Below are 7,019 nucleotides of genomic sequence, written 5' to 3'. Positions count from 1 at the left end.
TCTGTGTGTGTGTTTCTGTGTGTGTGTTCTGTGTGTGTGTTTCTGTGTGTGTGTTTCTGTGTGTGTGTTTCTGTGTGTGTGTTTCTGTGTGTGTGTTCTGTGTGTGTGTTTCTGTGTGTGTGTTTCTGTGTGTGTGTTTCTGTGTGTGTGTTTCTGTGTGTGTGTTTCTGTGTGTGTGTTTCTGTGTGTGTTTCTGTGTGTGTGTTCTGTGTGTGTGTTTCTGTGTGTGTGTTCTGTGTGTGTGTTTCTGTGTGTGTGTGTTCTGTGTGTGTGTTCTGTGTGTGTGTTTCTGTGTGTGTTTCTGTGTGTGTTTCTGTGTGTGTGTTCTGTGTGTGTGTTCTGTGTGTGTGTTTCTGTGTGTGTGTTTCTGTGTGTGTGTTTCTGTGTGTGTTCTGTGTGTGTGTTCTGTGTGTGTGTTTCTGTGTGTGTGTTCTGTGTGTGTGTTCTGTGTGTGTGTTTCTGTGTGTGTGTTCTGTGTGTGTGTTTCTGTGTGTGTGTTCTGTGTGTGTGTTTCTGTGTGTGTGTTCTGTGTGTGTGTTCTGTGTGTGTGTTTCTGTGTGTGTGTTTCTGTGTGTTTCTGTGTGTGTGTTTCTGTGTGTGTGTTCTGTGTGTGTGTTTCTGTGTGTGTGTATTCTGTGTGTGTGTTTCTGTGTGTGTGTTCTGTGTGTGTGTTCTGTGTGTGTGTGTTCTGTGTGTGTATTCTGTGTGTGTGTTTCTGTGTGTGTTTCTGTGTGTGTGTTTCTGTGTGTGTGTTCTGTGTGTGTGTTCTGTGTGTGTGTTTCTGTGTGTGTGTTTCTGTGTGTGTGTTTCTGTGTGTGTGTTCTGTGTGTGTGTTTCTGTGTGTGTGTTTCTGTGTGTGTGTTTCTGTGTGTGTTTCTGTGTGTGTGTTTCTGTGTGTGTGTTTCTGTGTGTGTTCTGTGTGTGTGTTTCTGTGTGTGTGTTCTGTGTGTGTGTTTCTGTGTGTGTGTTCTGTGTGTGTGTTCTGTGTGTGTGTTTCTGTGTGTGTGTTTCTGTGTGTGTGTTTCTGTGTGTGTGTTTCTGTGTGTGTTTCTGTGTGTGTGTTTCTGTGTGTGTGTTTCTGTGTGTGTGTTTCTGTGTGTGTGTTTCTGTGTGTGTGTTTCTGTGTGTGTATTCTGTGTGTGTGTTTCTGTGTGTGTGTTCTGTGTGTGTGTTCTGTGTGTGTGTTCTGTGTGTGTGTTTCTGTGTGTGTGTTTCTGTGTGTGTGTTTCTGTGTGTGTGTTCTGTGTGTGTTCTGTGTGTGTGTTTCTGTGTGTGTGTTCTGTGTGTGTTTCTGGTGTGTGTTTCTGTGTGTGTGTTTCTGTGTGTGTGTTCTGTGTGTGTGTTTCTGTGTGTGTGTTTCTGTGTGTGTGTTTCTGTGTGTGTGTTTCTGTGTGTGTTTCTGTGTGTGTGTTCTGTGTGTGTGTTTCTGTGTGTGTGTTTCTGTGTGTGTGTTTCTGTGTGTGTGTTTCTGTGTGTGTGTTTCTGTGTGTGTGTTTCTGTGTGTGTGTTTCTGTGTGCTCCTCCTGCTGGAGTTTTTCTAACATAAAACCCAAATGAAGGAATGTGTGCAGCCAGAGCGGGGCCCTGAGTGATTCCTGTGAGAACGCAGACTTTCTGCTCCGCCGAGGCTGAAATGGTGTGTGACGGGCCGACAAGGCAGCAGTTTCATTGTTTGGCGTTGATTCAGGACTCCAAATGCTCGTTGTGATAAAATAATGTTTGCTGCTGCAGTGGAAAATGACAAGAGGCCCAAACAAACCCACAGTTGCTTCACACACCACAAGAGCCTCGTCTGGGCCTCGAGAGAGAGACGGGATTCAGATGGACAAAGCCTCAGCTTTCTGGAGGTTAGCGGCCGCAGCCGACCGCATGGGCCGGCGCCGCGGCTGCATAAGACCCGGATTGTTCCTGAGCTTTAGGAAACACCGCAGAGAGTTATCTGTGTCTGGAAGGTGTGTGTTGAAGTGTGGGCGAGTCTGTTTGGGGAGATTAGAGCTGAGTCGGCTCTTAGCGACTTAGCGGCTGTGATGCTGGGGAGGCGCTGAGTGTAAATCAGAGTCAGGAGGAGATTCGAAGTTCTGCTTCAAAACAACCTGGAAATAAAGCAATCGAAACAGGACAGGAAGTCATCAGAAAATCCTGAATTCTAACCTCTGACCTTAAAGAAACGTGCCATTTTCTGTTGAGTTCAAAATATTCCAAACAGAGATCAGTTCAAGGCTCATAAACACAAACAGATCCAGTTTCTACTCACAGATCTAACTCAGTTCCTTCCAGCTGATCCCAGTTACCAACTAGAGCATCAAGTTCAGCTTTTTATTATTCAGATTGCTTTGGTATTAAAATGATGAAGGGACAAGTCCAAACAAGCATCTCTAATCAATAAAAATAATCCAACCTCACCGTTAAATACTTCAATCAACAAACTGGACCAACTCAACTGAACTACTGAGAGAAAGATGAAACATGATGTCACACACCAGTTTGAAAAACCAAATTTATAACATCAGGGATTTGGAAATAAGGACAAATTAGTTTTCAACTCATTCAGATTCATTTGCGCCAGAATATTCTGTGGATTCTCACAGCACTGAAAATATGTAAGAATGAAAAGTAAAATAATTCAGAGTGATTATATCTATAAATACCATACGCCTGCTTAAAGACCCAAACAGGTTTTGAAGAGTTTCTGAAATTAGAACAAGTTACCTGAAAATGATTAACAATAGCTCAAATTCATTGAAAAATTTGCTTTTAAATAGCAAGATGGCGGACGTAGAGCAATTCATAAAATGGCAGCTTAAACAGACAGAACGAGGTTTGCTGTTTTAAACAATCACTTTTCAATCCAGAATACTGTAAATAATATTAATTGTTGCTGATCATCAGCTGAAAAGCTATGCTGCAACTTTAATAGAATGTAGCCTTTAGCTTAGTTAGCATTTAGCTTTTAAGAGACATTTAGCTTGTTCATCATGAAAGGAGAGCAGAAAGAACCTTTAAACTGACCAATCAGCAGACAGTCAATGGTTAAACCGTCTGAACCCAGAGCTTCACTTTAGCTCCATTTAAACATCAACAATGAAAAACACAAAGAAAAACACGATAATAGAACAATTTAGAAACGGTTCATGATAAGCTCATTTATCTCTGCCAGACAAACGTCTCACTCGGATCATCCTTCAGAATCAGGGACCTGAGATGAACGAGGGATGAACGGGTTTCTCTAACAGCGGGGCTGGTGGGGAGAAACAACCACTCCTGCAACGGCGCTAATGTGTGTTAGCCTGTCAGCTGCTGCGCTAATGTGTGTTAGCCTGTCAGCTGCGGCGCTAATGTGTGTTAGCCTGTCAGCTGCGGCGCTATTGTGTGTTAGCCTGTCAGCTGCGGCGCTAATGTGTGTTAGCCTGTCAGCAGCAGCGCTAATGTGTGTTAGCCTGTCAGCAGCAGCGCTAATGTGTGTTAGCCTGTCAGCAGCAGCGCTAATGTGTGTTAGCCTGTCAGCAGCAGCGCTAATGTGTGTTAGCCTGTCAGCAGCGGCGGCCCGGGTCCGCAGGTTGAAGCAGTTTCTGCTTTTTCCTCCTCTTCCTCAGACAAACCTAATGTCTGTATTTATCTACCGCTCACCCCTTCAGCCTCCTTACGATGGTCCAATCCGTGTTCTGGAGAGGAGAACCTGGATGTTCTGGTGGAGCTGGGGGAATCAAGAGAGTATTCATGGACCGTTTGAAGCCAGCTCATGTTTCCAGGGGACCCAGTTGAGCTGGTCGTCCCCCAGTCTTCCTGCTGCTGTGTCCCCTCAGGTGGACAGTTTGGTCGCAGTCCATCTGGAGCAGGGGTGTCAAACTCCAGTCGTTAGGGCCGATGTCCTGCAGTTTTTCAATGTGCCACAGGTACAAACCCTGGAATGAAATGGCTTAATTACCTCCTCCTTGAGTAGATCAGTTCTCCAGAGCCTTAATGACCTAATTATTGTATTCAGGTGCAGCAGAGACGCATCTAAAGGTTGCAGGACACCGGCCCTCCAGGACTCGATGTTGACACCACTGATCTGGAGTCTCTTTCAATTTCAGCCCCTGTTCCTGTGGCGCCCGACTTATTGCACTTCCTAGTCGTTTCCGTTCTGTGTTTCAGTTGCTTTGTTTGTTGCTGCTGTTTAGTTTTTATTGTATTTACTTGTGATGTTGTTTCACATGCTGTGTGTTTTCGTGTTGGTGACACTGTGTGTGTTCAGGGGGCCTGTGTGGCTGATCAATGCACATATTTCACACCTGAATGTATGCTCTTATTGTGAAGGGGAGAGGTCAAACACGCCAACAGTTTTACTTTATTCTAGTTTTGGTTTGGATTGGAAGAGAATGAAATTATATTTTTGTCTTTTTCTGCTGACTTCCACAATCTGACATAAATTTGTTATGAAAGTAAACAGATTCAACTTTAAAAGTTAAGGAGCTTTAAAAGTTAAGTTTAACTTTAATCAGTAATACTTTGATAACAAAATTTATGTCACATCATGATTTCTTGATTAATGTCAAGTTGTCATAAAAAAGATATTTTGAATAATGTCAACTTTGTATTAACAGAGTCATGTTTACACTTTATGACAACAGTCATAAATATTCACTCATGTTTATGACGGTTTTATTCACAGTCAAATAAAGTGTTACCAAGTTACCTGATGTCCTGACCTCAGGTGACCTCTGAGGAGGAGGAGGGGCTTATCTGCCTCCTCCTCAGAGGTTGCAGTATGCGGCTCAGCTTCACCTTTGACCTCTGAGGTCATCTGAAGCTCCGCCCCCGTTGGCCAACTCTCCATCCACTCCAACCTTCTCCTCCACCCAGAGGAAGATGCTGCAACACTTTCCCAACCAGCAACGGCCAACCCTCCTTCCCCCTCACACACACCTACACACAGACACACACACACCTACACACACACACACACACACACACACACACACACCTACACACACACCTACACACACCTACACACACACACACACACCTACACACACACACACCTACACACAGACACACACACACCTACACACACCTACACACACCTACACACACACACACACACACCTACACACACACCTACACACACCTACACACACACACACACACCTACACACACACACACACCTACACACACACACACACACACCTACACACACACACACACACACACACCTACACACACACACACACACACACACCTACACACACACACGCACACACACACACACACACACACACACACACACACACCTACACACACACACACACACACACACACACACACACACACCTACACACACCTACACACACACACACACCTACACACACCTACACACACACACACACACACACACACCTACACACACCTACACACACCTACACACACACACACACCTACACACACCTACACACACACACACCTACACACACCTACACACACCTACACACACACACACACCTACACACACCTACACACACCTACACACACACACACACACCTACACACACCTACACACACACACACACACACACACACACACACACACCACACCTACACACACCTACACACACATGCGCGCGCCCCCTGCGTCCCCTCAGCCTATTTTGAACCTGGAGCTGGACAGAGCTGCGGCGGAGCGGCTGCAGCAGATGGGCTCAGAGATTAGATGGGATCAGAGCCGCCGCTCTTATTTAAGTTGTGGTGAACTGCGGCGGTGTAACAGCCAGACCTGCTGCTGGAGACCCACCCCCCCACAGCGTGGACGGCCACAGGAAGCATGTGGCCCTGCAGGAGCTGAGGAAGAGGCAACACACTTCCTCTTCTCAGATCAGAGTTACATAAACTGCTCTGGTTAACCCCTTCACTGCCACTGCACAGGGTTCTGCTGCATTCACAGCATTTCATCTTCTGGGTTTTTGTTGTTGTTTTACAATGAATACAGAACATAGAACCAGGTCAGAACCTCACATTTTATTCCTTATGGATCTTTTTCCCCAGAAGAGCAAAAAAAAAACCTAATAAATGTATTCTTTATGAAATGTTAAGGGATGAAACGCTTCCTGGAATGACTGCAGTTCCTCGACTATTAAAACTAATCTAGGAAAATGTATCTGCCTTGAAGCTTCCTTAGTTTTATTTATTAGCACCGTGTTCCGGAGGGACATTATTAGCTTTACATGCAGCTCTGACTTCCTCTGGGTTGTTGGTGGAAGCTAAGTGTTAGCAGCATAACGTCCAGTCTTCAGGTTCGGCTCATGGGGATTTAATTGATCGGTGATAATACCCGGGTTGTCATGGTTTCGGGGACCAATCAGAATCCATAAATGACGGGTGGCAGAGCGTCATGGCGGAGCGTCATGGTGGAGCGTCATGGTGGAGCGTCATGGCAGAGCGTCATGGCGGAGCGTCATGGTGGAGCATCAGGGTGGAGCGTCATGGCAGAGCGTCATGGCGGAGCGTCATGGCGGAGCGTCATGGCGGACCATCATGGTGGAGCGTCATGGCGGAGCATCATGGCGGAGCGTCATGGTGGACGGAGCGTCATGGTGGACGGAGCGTCATGGTGGAGCGTCATGGTGGAGCGTCATGGTGGACGGAGCGTCATGGCGGAGCGTCATGGTGGACGGAGCGTCATGGCAGAGCGTCATGGTGGAGCGTCATGGTGGACGGAGCGTCATGGTGGACGGAGCGTCATGGTGGAGTGTCATGGTGGAGCGTCATGGTGGAGTGTCATGGTGGAGCGTCATGGTGGAGTGTCATGGTGGAGTGTCATGGTGGAGCGTCATGGTGGAGTGTCATGGTGGAGCGTCATGGTGGAGTGTCATGGTGGAGCGTCATGGTGGAGTGTCATGGTGGAGCGTCATGGTGGAGTGTCATGGTGGAGCGTCATGGTGGAGTGTCATGGCAGAGCGTCATGGCGGAGCGTCATGGTGGACGGAGCGTCATGGTGGACGGAGCGTCATGGTGGACGGAGCGTCATGGTGGAGTGTCATGGTGG

The sequence above is a fragment of the Poeciliopsis prolifica genome, unplaced genomic scaffold (genome assembly GCF_027474105.1).
Source record: "Poeciliopsis prolifica strain line A6 unplaced genomic scaffold, Auburn_PproV2 SCAFFOLD073, whole genome shotgun sequence".
NCBI lineage: Eukaryota > Metazoa > Chordata > Actinopteri > Cyprinodontiformes > Poeciliidae > Poeciliopsis > Poeciliopsis prolifica.
This window is presented reverse-complemented; position numbering follows the sequence as displayed.